Genomic DNA, 13841 nt, shown 5'->3' with positions numbered 1-13841 from the left:
AATGTCAAATTTCCAAATTTCGAGACCAAAAAAAAAAAAAAAAAGTGTCCTCTTACCCCCCCCCCCCCCCCCCCCCCCCCCCCCCCCCCCCCCCGCTTATTCAGCGGCTGGCTGAGTCGTTGCGAAATTTTCGGACCGATTTATAAATGTTAAAACCCCCGCCCTTGAAAAAATCCTGCGTACGCGCCTGGTCACCATTATCGTTAAAAATCGTTTATAATGAATATTGCTAACGTGATATACGAACCTCAGCCTTTACGTGGCCGTTTTCAATAATAATAATAATAAATATGCTTTTGGCCTCCTTTCTGATATCTTGTAGATTAAGGTTATGTCCCAAATAAGATCTAGCAAGAGCTTGTGTTCAATCTTGCATTATCAACGTTATGAGTGATCGAATGATTATTACATTTCTGCCGGAAATTATTTTTTCATGAATTTTAAGATCATTCAAAATCAAGAAAACGTGTAACATAAATGGAATCGAAGAGCAGGTGCCCCCATAAATTTCAAGGGCCTCTGAAAAAACGAAAGAGTGTCACCCCCTCTAAAAATGTAGATTAATTTGATGAACTAAAAGACGTTGTATCATTATTCAGATCGAAAGGTTCATATCAATTTCAAAGAATATGTTTAAAATTAAAGTGCAATTAGTTGAACGAGCTTTTATTGATATCCATTTTGTTAGTTTTTAAAGTCCCCTTTGCGTAAAGTTACTGTACACAACGTTTATTTAAGTAACTGTTTGATGGTGGTGATGATTTTTTCTTTTACCTGACCGCTAAGAAAGCATATGATTTTAAGTAAGCAATCAGATGACCGGGGGTTTAAGTCCTCTCCGAGGACCTCATTAAGACATATAGTATGAATTTTCTTTTGGTAATGGATGCTGAAACCGAAGTGAATATAGGAATTTACGAATGTCTAAAACCGTCGATCCAACTATCTTATGTTACTTTTCACCCAATGCTGGTTTCCCGCCACTATTTATTTAATTTTCCGGTGCTTTTAACGTTGGCGGCGATATTTTCTTTTCTTGACCAAAAAAGAACTTAAATCACGGTATCATTGCACTGGGATTTCAGCGTTCATTCATGTATATCTCTTTAACGTACTCGAATAACGAAAAGTCCTCAGGCAACGCCTTGTAATAAAACCCAAGAAAAACATCATTAATGGTACAATAGCAATGAAGAAAGGAAGAAAACAAATTAAAGGGTGAGGGGGAAATGGAGGATGGAATTGGGATTGTGGTTTGAGAAAATGTACATGGATATATAGTATATAGGGAATTTGGGGGGAAATAGGGGAAAGAGAGAGAGAGAGAAATGAAAAGGATGCGAGGAATGGTGGAGAAAGAGGGCCACGAAGAGATAGAGAAGAGAGGGTTTATCGGAAACAATCCACATTTGCCACTCTCCACCCAGGTCTAAATGGGAACCTGGCCATTGCAGGGCTAGCCTTTTGACAAGGCCTCGTGACTCTGGCTAAGCGGCTGAGATGAGTCTAGATACCCAGGGTGAACGCGCGACCGCCACGAGAGCCTTTTGCAATGTAGATATTACTGCTCCGCATGAATTATTCATAGCATTGGATTTATTGACCAATTAGAACGGATCCCCCAGTCTTAGCCTGAACGTGTGTGGGTGTGTGTGTGAACTATGAACGTCAGTAGTTAACTTAGTAGGTCCATGTTTGTACTATACGTACAGTTTACTCCGTGTGTGTGTGTGTGTGTGTGTGTGGGATGGATACTATATGCTGACGTAATGCGAGGATACGTTTGGTGATTGGACGCTACTTCTTCTTCTTCTTCTGGGATACTCCTCAACGTTCTACTATTTCGGTAGAGTATTCCAGTCGGAAACAAAGGTTAACATAAGAAATCAAAACCAGATTACCAAAGGCTAACTGGCTGTGATTCTCGCTCTGTCGTTCACTTGGGCTTTCGCGATTAGTCTCTTTTTAGTCGCTCGGCGTCTATCAGACAGGTGGCCTTGTTCAAAGGCTATTGCAGGGCCTGCAGGAAAGACGCATCAATGGTGAGACTTTAAAGAAAGGGAAAAGGGCGAGGAGAGAGAGAGAGAAAGAGAAGGGAGGGGGTAGAGAGAGATAGAGAGAGAGAGAGAGAGAGAACAAAAACATCGACTATATCATGTATTTAGACTGGGTGTATCTGGATCAATAATTATCAATCCCTTGCATCTCCTAACTTAAAAGATTGAACCCAAACTCATGAAATCATGAAAGCGTTTCTTAGTTCAACTACATGACTTAATCGTTTATATTGCTCCACAATCTCAGTATTTTTTACAAAATTGAAGAGGTCGTCATGCCTCATGCGGCGTCATTAACAAGTGAACCACCCACGTTAGGCTTGTTTTCATTTCTATTTTTATTTCATTTCCAGGAACATATACAGGAGTATAATAATAAAAAAAGAAAAAAGGAAAACGAATTACAATTTGTTCCGTCTATTTGTAATACTATTCTTAATTTCAAAGGAATATCAATGACTCATCACCGTTCCTTGAAAACCCTATCCATTATACATGTCGGTTGTATTGCCAATGAATGGGTAACAATAGAATCATCTGAAGTTTCTGAACCCATATATAAGATGCACATTATATGAGAAAATGTATTTTAAAAATGGCTAGGATTTAAGACTATAATAGACCATAATAGAGAAAATTCTATCCAAAATATATAGACAGCATTGAGTTTAAATGGGCATGGTGATGATAGCCATAGGGGTTAATCGTTTAGGTTAGGAGCCTGGATATACGGTAGTCTGAAGTTGTGTAACCTGGATGTGGCAGATAGTTGTCCCATGATGTTGTCGTCCCGTTGGATTTGTCCGGGGATAGTCGTCCAGGGGTAGTAGTCCTGGGAAGTTGTGCTGCGGTAGTTGTTCAGGGTGGGTAGTTGTCCAGGGATATAGTCGTTCAGGGGTAGTTGTTTAAGCGTAGTTGTCCATGGGTAATTATCTAGGAGTAGTTGTCCGGGGGTAGCTGCCCAAGTTAAGGTGTATGGGGCTAGTTTGTCCAGGGGGAGCTGTGCGGGTTAGGTGTACGGGAGTAGCTGCCCAGGGTAGACGCTTAGAGGTACGGGGCAGTAGCCTTGATGCAGTAGTTTTCCATGTGTGGTGTCCAGGGGGAGATGCACGGGGTAGTTGTCGGGGGTAGCTGCCCGATTGGATGTGGTACTAGCAAGACATGGTATAGCCTGTATGTGGAACTTGCCCTGAAGTTGTGTCTTGCATGTTTCCGGTAACACGGGACATGCTACAACGAATACAAATAAGATGAGCACACAATAGTCACGGGGCAGAACGGAATGTTTCATCGGGTCAATTAAATTATCAGACAACAATCAAACCAAAGCTAAAGTAACCGAAACAAAGTAAATAAAGTAGCATTCGCAATGGATTAGAAACAAATTATTTGCGAATCAAAGACAAGACAATCATATTACAAGTTTACATACCACAAGCATTTTTGTATATTCTAATATTCCAGTATTGCAATTATCAGGGTTTATAGCATCCTCAGGTTAACCAAACCGGAATAAACAACGCTAAAGTAAATGAACACCTGTATTCACCAAAAAATGATTACTAATATAAATATAATATTGGATGGCTTAGAGTGTGATACAAGAATATAGTGCTCGAGCTATGACAATATTGAACGAGTCAGAGACGAACCCAATTTTGTCATTGCGAGAGCAATGTATTCTCGTATCACACGAAAACAAAGCCATATGTAATACAATGGTATTTATTGTACATGTAATGGGCTGAATATTCAGACAACTTCTTCATCTTATTTTCCCTCTGGTTCTCGTTCTTGTTCTTCTTCCTCTTCTCTCTCTCTCTCTCTCTCTTTCTCTCTTTCTTTTTTTATCGATATTTTATATTGACTGTAATTATTATGTAATGTTTTATGTATGCGTATTTCGTCATGGCGCCCCCATCACAAGCGTCTTGCTTTTTCCATCCCTGTATGCAATTGTAAAATTGTATTTTTTTTTATTTTAGGGGCGGTTTTATTGTTGTGACTGAGTCTGAGGATGAAATCAATGAGGGGATTAAGAAGAGCACTCCCATGATCTAATGGTTTGACTATATGTCATGGTTATAGTGTCCCTCCCATTCCCTCCCATGCATTCATCCAATCGCCAACCGAGGTTTAACCACAATAATTCGTTGATTAAATAACCCACTTTTGCCCATAAATGGGAATGAAAGGGAATGGCCTTGACTGATATAACTGGTGTAGTGCTTCGTTGGTTAGCTGTGTCAATTTCAGTCACATGTATTTTATATGTCTATCTCTTCAAAATATCTCTCTCTCTCTCTCTATGTCTCTCTGTTTTACTCTCCCTGGATCTACTGGGATGTGTCAGTCTCTAGTGTAGCCAAGGGGGCCCGGGGACAATGTGACATCATGAAAATATGAAGGTTCACTCAAAAGAAGATGGTGACCGCCTAGTGCCCCCTTGATAAAATCATGGCTACGCCCCTGGTGCAGGACCAAATGTGAGACACCCATTGCCAGACCACTCTGTTGAGGTTATGGGTGTGTCGACAGGGGTAGAGGCGTGGACCGGCTCCGCCTCCGCCCTTTGCTTGATAACCCATCATCAATCTTATTGTTAAAAGCGGTCATGAGTAGTCTTTAATCATCATCATTTAGCCCCTCCCCTCCCCCCAGCATGCAATCGTTAGAGTAGGGATACTGTCGATGTGAGGACACCATAGCTTAATGATTCATCGGCGAACACGTCGATTTAAAGCTCAGGGGCATCGACTCCCTGCCCGGTTCGTGTGTCCAGGCATTTTACCTACAGCAGTTACTCTGAACCCAGGTGTAGAATGGTCACCATGCAGTGTTCCTTCCTCTAATAGTGCTCCACACATACTTTGGAAACGCGAAGAGAAATTCGAATCCCGACACGGCAAGATATTAACCTACACTTGCTACTCTCCACCCAGGTGTTAAAATGGGTACCCGGTAGGATGCGACCTTCATTGTTGGTCAAACAGTTTTTGAGCGTCAAGTCACGACCTGGCTGGAATGCTCCCCATGGAGTGGAGATTGTGCACACAGTGTGTGCGGGCACGCACTAAATCCAATGACCGGAGTAATAGAATATCTGTAAAGCGCTTTAATAGAGACATCGGAGATGTAGTAAGCGCTATATAAAAGCTGACTATTATTATCATTATCATGCTTTAAGCGCTGTACACTAACGAACTTTCACCGTTATTTGCTAATTAATTTTCAATGTTTGAATAATGCGTGGTGCATGCTTTTGTCAACGGGGTCTATAGGCTCGATTAGCGAAAATGCTTTCATAAACATAACAACACTGAAAGTCTCTGAAAACATAATAATGACAATGATAAATCAACACAGACATGTTACCGTAACTGAAAATCGCATAGTGAGAACCCAATTACCATGAACATTGGTGTACACAGGTAAACGAAAGCAGGACATGCGCCCACGAGTCAGAGTATTTCGGGGCGACACCCCTCGATGTTTCGGGTCCATTGACTCCAAACTGGGCGGATTCATACCATTCTCACGTTGGGCTGCCGAGCAAAGAGGAGAGCGTTACCGTATTCTCTTCTGGTACCGAGGAACACTCGTTCAACAGATATATTTAGTCTTGTTTTGAAGAACCTGAATGAAGTGACCTGTCTCTTTTCTCAGACTAAATTTAATCAAGAACACCTTTCATGATGATGTCGTCCTGGAAAATTGTCGTCATGCTCTTGACGACACTTGTATCATCTGGCTTTTGTCAAGGCAAGTATTACCAGTATTGAATTTCAAGAAGTCATACCGGGAAAGCTTCACATGCAATTCGATGTTTTCCTCTATGATGGTGGTGATGGGAACGGTGCTGATGGTAGGTGATGAAAGGGAAGAGGAAAAATAAGAAAATGTGGGGAAGGGGAAGGACGAGAAGAACAAGAAGTAAAAGAAGGAGAAGAAGAAGAAGAAGAAGAAGAAGAAGAAGAAGAAGAAGAAGAAGAAGAATAGAAATAGGAGATTAAAGAGAGGAAGAAAGAAAAGTGATGGTAACGATGGTGATATGGGGAAGGGGTAGGGGTAACCATTTGTATGGAATTGCGGTTCTGGTGACACTTTATTACATTAAACATCCAGCCTCTAGAAAATTGTAAGAAAATACAGAACGGCTACTGACTACAGGTCTATTGAGAAACATAATTCTGAGAAACGAGTACTCTTGAATCGAGTGCAAGTAATAATAATAATAGGTTTATTTTTATAACACAGCTTCTAAATAAATACACTCTACTGTGCTTAATACAAAGTATCATACTATTTCCCAGACTGTAACTGAGCTACCATACTAAGGCGCTAAAGCATTCAATGAATACATGTATGTCTTTGAATGTGTTGGTATTTAGACTTGTATTATACCCCATTCACAGTGGTTTTGAAATTTGTAGCGGCGTTGTAGCGGAGCGGCGACACCGCCATAACACCGCTACAAATGCATTCACAGTAGAAAAGTTATCCCGCTGCAGCAGCGGGATAAATATCATGTACCCATTCACGCTGCAGCGGGTGATTTTTATTACCTCCGTAACAAACACGTGTATGCATGGCTCGTGACCCGAGAGTGACCCCGATATGACCGGAAATACTTCAACGATGAGGCAAGCTTGCAAAAGGTAAACATGTCAAGTTGCTTTTTGTATCCTCGATCATATTACTTTTTAAAAAACTAGCATTTTTATTGCTTCCAGTCAGAATATTTTAATTTTTTGAAGTGTGAAATATTTTTATTTGGATAATTATAATATCTACATAATAATAAAATCAATTTGAATCCACTGGTTACTTTATTTCTATTTCACTTTATGTTCCCCATTGCTGGAGAAAAGAGGTCAGTGATAGGTAAGTAAACAAATCACACGTGTTTGTCGCGGTGTTATAGCGGAGATCCTTCACACTGAGTAAACACCGCGACAGCAGCGGGACTGTCCCGCTGCTGTAGCTAGGCGAACCTAGCGATAGTTTGTCGCGGCGTTATCGCGAGGCGGTGTTATCCCGCGATAGTTTATAACGGGTCCGAGCCTTCACACTGAAGACAACACCGCGACAGCAGCGGGACAGTCCCGCTGCTGTCGCGGTGTTTGAGGCCACTGTGAATGGGGTATAAGAGATCCACTCTGGACTAAGATTGGGTTATTCTCTCACCTGGGTGGAGAGTGGAAAATGTCGATTTATGTCTTGCAGAAGGACATTAGAGTCGCGGCGGGACTTGAACTGCAAACCCACAGTCCAGTGACGTATCCACTAGACCACGACACCATGTATTCCAAAGCAGAAGGGCACATTGTATCAAAAAGGAAACACTCATATCATTCATTAAAGAGCATAGCATTTTCAAGTGGATCTCTAATACATGTCTCAGTACTTACACATTCTGAGACATATCTTTTTAGTATTTCTGAAATCATCCAGTTTGGTCAACATCCAAATGATCTACCAGAATTAGTCAAGAAACCTTTCGAAGGTAAAATAAAACATTCAGTTTTGGTCACTATAGGCACATGAAGCCCAGAAGTAAAACTTATATCATATTTTGTCCGGTGTGGCCGTATCTATTGGCACCATATACAGTTATTTGTTTTTAGTGTTTGCGATACCCAGTCTTTTGTTTGCATAATTAAAATTATATTTTCCATCGTTGATCAGGGGTTGTCTTTAATTTGGGCTGGTCTCTTTTTTGCATTCTACTAAATATTTCACACCGCATGTCTATTCCTGTTTGCATCATGCATGGTTTACAATGAGACGAACAATGAATTATGAGTTATTCAAACTTGGGCCACGTTTCAACTTCGAACTCTATGCACAGTTTCAAATGGTTGGTAGAGGATGCCAGTTGTCACACCCGTAAGGTTTCAAACGTAACATTACATTCTCATACCTAATCATATTTCATTTAATATTGATTTACAGTTGCCCATGCTTATATGAGGCGGGCGGATGTATGCTCGTAGTCATACTAGTGCAGTGCCCCCAAGCCCTCGTACAATCTGTAGTTTAAAGATAAAGTTGACTTCGGGTCATGCGATTGCATTGTGAAAAAAACGTTGTGGAATCGATCAGAAAAGGTTGATCTTCTAACATATACGTATTAGTATGTACTGCAAGGTTCTGGAATCATCAAAACGATAAGAAATCTGGCCCAGCCTTGACCGGTCGATTCGTTCGTGATGGTGTCGTCTGGGGGTCCCTTGAGTTTCATTCCCACTATTTCCCACCAATGTTAGTTTCGGACCTGTTTAATAGTTGCCTATTCATATTCGTAGTTTATTTATTTCGTACTTTCTGTCACTTAATTGTTTTCATGATAACAGTTGTATTTTGGCTCGTAGGCATTCGTCAATTCCATGTTATGACTGTGATTTAATTGATCCAATAAAACATTGATATTTTTTTTCAAATATATTTTAAATATACATGTATATATTTATATTTATTTGATGACCCTTTATTTTGAATTCACAGACTGTTCCTCGGATCCTTGTCTACAGGGAGCTCCTTGTGTCAATGCTACTTTGGGATACTACTGTCAATGTCCAGTTGTTCCTACGTCAGCTGAAGAAATTGTTTACTCTGGACAGAACTGTGATGAATCATATCGTGGTAAGAAATGGTTCAAATATACCTAGTAAGGGTCAGTAGTTTTGTTGCGATATCTGTAGCCGTAAACCTAAGAGTAGTAACTTTTTGCTAAACGTCGATTTGATTAGATTATTTGAATCACAGGGTGGCTCACGTGAAGATTGTCATCTCCCACCCTGAGCATGACATGACTGCACACAATCATCACAAGTGGAAGTGCAGAGAGAAAGGTTTTGAATTAACTTAACAACCATATCCGAATTGAAATATGAAATGGATGAATTATGTATCAACGGAAAGCTAATATAAGCCAATATATTAAAATACTATCAATTATATGTCAGAGGAGTGTATTTAAAATGTGTCAGCTTTCTGAAAAATCAAATTCGAAATACTTCAAAGACCTAAAAAATTGCTACCGATTTGATGACACCATCTTAATGTGGAATACGCATATTCACAATGACTTTGCATTAAATCAGCACGGCTCATCGCCTCAGCTATATGTATAGGTGAACCGATCAGGTCTACATGTTATGTCGTCTCTGTAACTTCGGCAAATTGACCCCAGTTGATCCGTTATTTGGAGGGGATGCAGAAAATGAGGTTTTTAATTTGCTTGTGTGCATTAATGAAAGGGATAATACTTTGTATTCCTTTATACATGTATTTGTATTCTACATTCATTCAGTTTTCCATTTAAATTAAGTTGTATTTTCATCGGATAGGGTCTTTAAGAACTTTCTGAAGAAGTCTGATGAGGACGAAAGCTTGACACAGAGATAGCGTACGTCATCAATTGCCTGTTTATTACTCTTAATGAAATTAGCGACACCTGTATCCGTCAGGTTCTGACGCTCATGGCGCTTTACATTCTTACCCTGGTCGTAGCCGAGCTGCCAAAATAACTAGCGCTCAAGCATATCAGGTACCCATTTACACATGGGTGGGGAGTGGCAAATGTAGATTAACCAAATGACACTAGTGCCACGGCGGGACTTGACTCCCGTACCGTGTGATCTGCAGTCGGGTGACTTATCCACTAGTCCACAACACCTCTAACACAATGATCTACATTAATATGCAAACAAATGCAATTGGTACATGTACACGTATCGAGAAAAAAAGTATACCCGACCTTGGCAGATCCCCAATCCAAGAGTAATTGATATTTAGACATCTTATTCATAACTCTCCTGCCTTCTCGGCATTTCTTACTAGTTGTTGGCGTTCTGAGAACGTTTATCGGTGACTGATCGTATATCATTCGTCGATCAGCTTCCGTTCTTTTCTCAGCCAAACACAGCCCGGAAATAGTCGTCAAGCAATGAAGATCACTTGGTGATCAGTCACCGATCAATTTGAGATATGTTGCCTACTCTTGGAAAAGCTAAGAAAAAACTCTTTCACGACCAGTTTGGTCTGCGAACGATTTTCGACTACCCCCATATGATAACCATCGTTTGCCCTAGGGGGTAGTTGTCTGGGGGATAGTTTTCCGGGGGTAGTTGTCCTAGGGGGTAGTTGTCTGGGGGTAGATGTCAATGTATGCAACTTTTTCATCGGTTGTCGTCACTCTGTTAGTGATTTAGGGTTGCATCGGAATAGAAAAGTTCAATCTATAAAATAATATCCCTTTTTAAAATATTTCGTTTAAATTCTTCGCAGGGAACGCTGGATGCAATATCATTTACTACGACAGTGAAGGGAATATCACGAGTCCCGGTTACCCAAATGGTTACCCAAATCGTCAGGATTGCTACTCTCATCTGAAAATCGCAGATGCAACACAAATCACGCTCATCCTAGAGGAATTCAATTTAGAACCACCGCTCAGGGACGCCCTCATTTTTGGAAAAGGTCCCGCAATCTATGAAGTAGATCCCATGCAACCGGACATTTATGAACTTGATGGAGACCGCACAAGCTTACCTCTGAGCGAAAGGACATATGTATTCAACGACACAAACCAAATCTTCTTCTACTTCTACTCGGACAAAAACGTAGTCTATCCGGGTTATCGCATTTCTTATACGGCTGGTAAGAAAAACTCGATAATTTGTTTTCCCGCATTAATTTTTGTAAACGATTTGTATTTATATATAGTTTTTATCCTTATCGGTGAAATGGGAATGGTTCTTTGATCCATGCAGGGCCCGTGAATGTATTCCCAATATTAATATTAGTAATTTATTTTTATTGTGATAATTTCACGTTATGTTAAACGATTCGAATTCCTTCGTCTTTTTAAAATTCTTTAATGTACAGAAATGCTGCTCAGTATTATTTCGAATTTATGTCAATAAATGTACAGGGACAATATTCAGAAGTATCTGCCTTATAATATTCTTTGTGGTTGATATAAGATTAATTGTGTTTTTTTTTCATTGCCTACAAAACTGAAGGATGATAGTGGTTAGGTCAGGGTAACTAATTTCATTTTACAGCCAGTATGGTTGTAAATGCAAATAGGTAGGCAACCAGGAGATATGCAGTCCCTTCCGAGGGAACCGCAGTTCTCCTAATGGACTATCATTCATCGTTTAGGTGTTGACAATTATAACACCGTCCACTCGTAAAGTATTTTTTACAAACAAAATTTATCTTTATCATGTAACACAACACGATTAAATCGACGAAATAAAATTACTTAAAACAGAGATAAATGAATTGATAATTTAATACATTAATGAAATAATAGGTAAATATTAAATTGTAGCTGTCCTGTTTGTCTAAGCATACATTTTATAATGCATTGAGAATTCACATTAATAAATGTTATTCTTACTTCATATCTTCACTCAAGATGTTGATTCCTGTATGTCTGGACCATGTTTTAATGACGCAACGTGTATGGATGAATACTATGACTACTCATGTATTTGTGCGCCTGGGTATGAGGGTAGAAACTGTGAAGACGGTCAGTATAATAAACAGTTATCCTCATCATCTGCATTTTAAATTTATATCTAAAATTGTTTTTATGATCGCTACATGTCAGTGGCGTACCTGGGGTACTCCGTCAGGGGGGGGGGGGGGGGCAAGCGACCGAAACAAACAAAAAAGTCGATCCTAATTTTCACTTCTGGCGAGCGAGCGAGCAAAAAAAAAATCTTTAAGTAACGTTTGGTATATAAACTGGTATTGTTGCAAGTTGGGGGTGGGAACATTCACTTGTTAGTGACGTTAATTTAATTTTTTTGCAAACAAGCGTAGCGAGCAAGAAAAAAATCACTTCTTTTTTAATAATTGCCACTTAACTCTCTTAATTTCTAGGACTTATTTTAAAGTCCAAAGAATTTATTCTAAATCCAAGGGGGACTTGGGACAGTGACAATTGTCACTGTCCCAAGTCTCCTTGGATTAAAAATAAGTCCTAGAAATTAAGAGAGTAAACTTGGTTCAATTGTCCCATGCAGGGCGCGGGAACAATATTGTGTTTAGGCTAATTTTATACCCATTTTAGCTAGCGAGCGAAAATACATCTTTCTCTCAATGAATTGTTATATAAAATTTGTTTCATTGTTGCAGGTCGGGGGCGGGCACAATCGTGTTTAAGGCAATGTCAATCCCATTTTGGCGGGCAGGCAACCCCCTACATTTCTCTTTTTAATGATATTGTAGCAGGTTAATGGTGGGCACATAATTCCACGAGCTAGCGAGCGAAAAAAATCACTTCTCTTTTATAGGGAAAATATGGTACATAAAACTTGGGTTCATTGTTCCATGTCAGGGACGTGATTATTAAAAGCGGTGTTATTTCTATTTTGGCGAGCGAGCGTAGCGAGCAAGCGAAAAAAAAAATCACTTCTCTTTTATACGGAAAATATGGTACATAAACTTGGGTTCATTGTTCCATGTAAGGGACGTGATTATTAAAAGCGGTGTTATTTCTATTTTGGCGAGCGAGCGTAGCGAGCGAGCAAAATTTTTGTAATGATAGTTGGTTCATAAATTTCAGATTTTTTTGTTACAGGGCAGGGCTTACACAATCATGTCTAAGGTTATGTTAATTCCGTTTTGGCGAGCACGAGCACACCAAAACTTCTTTGAATAACGTTTGGTACATAATTATTAACTGGTTGTTGCAGGTTGGGGCGGGCACGTTAGCGGTGTCAATTCCATTTTGGCGAGCGAGCATAGCGAGCAAGCAAAACAAAATCTCTTTTAATAGAAATTAACAAATAAACTTGTTTTTATTGGTGCAGGTCAGGATGGACGCAATCGCGTTCAACGCGATTCAATTCCTTTTTGGCGAGAGGGCGAAAAAACTCTCCCATTTTTTATTATATTGTTGCAGGTCAAGGGTTGGCACAATTGTTTCCAAAGCAATGTCTATTCATTTTATTCGCGAGCGAGTGTAGCGAGCGATAAAAATGAATTAGTCTCTTTTAGTAACATTTGGTACATACATTGTGTGTTATTGTTGCCATGGTTGCAGGTCGGGGCAGGCACAATTGTATTCTAGGCAATGCTAATCCTTTTCTTTTTTCAGGGGGACGAGCAAGTGAAAACCTTTAATACAAAATAGGCTAGCAAGCAGTTCGCGCCAGCGAAGAGTTTCGAATTTGTTATATCACTTCTATTTTCCTATTTTCATTTGTCTTAATTTTTCAGGGCCGTATGCGGAATATTTTTCTGGTGGGGGAGGGGAAAGATGCGTTAAAAGTTTTCGAAGAATCTCAAAAGCAAAAGGAGTGAAGGGAGTTCGAGCGACCGAACTAGTCATGAGCTAGGTACTTTTGCATTTTCAAAAGTAGAATTGAAGGATTTGGTATAGGCCTACACTACATTTTCAGGAAAAAAACTGTACGTTTTCAAAATATCTGGGGTCAACTGCCCCCCCCCCCCCCCGTGCGTACGGCCATGGTCTTTTTTCTTTTTTCCCCCCCTTTTTTTTCCTTTCCTTTTCTTTTCCCTTTTTCTTCCTTTTCTCTTCTTCTTCCTTTTTTCTTTCCTTTTCCTTTTTTTCCTTTTTTCTCTTTCTTTCCGTTTTTTCTTCCCTTTTCCTTTTTCCTTTTTCTTTCCTTTCTTTTCTTTTCTTTTCTTTCCCCTTTTTCTTTTTTTCCCGTGGAGCCCGTCAGGGGGGCACTCTGCCCCCCCTGCCCCCCCCCCATAGGTACGCCAGTGCTACATGTACATTTGTAGGATCAAACATAA

This window comes from Strongylocentrotus purpuratus, unplaced genomic scaffold (assembly GCF_000002235.5).
Source record: "Strongylocentrotus purpuratus isolate Spur 01 unplaced genomic scaffold, Spur_5.0 spur5_contig_861, whole genome shotgun sequence".
NCBI lineage: Eukaryota > Metazoa > Echinodermata > Echinoidea > Camarodonta > Strongylocentrotidae > Strongylocentrotus > Strongylocentrotus purpuratus.
This window is presented reverse-complemented; position numbering follows the sequence as displayed.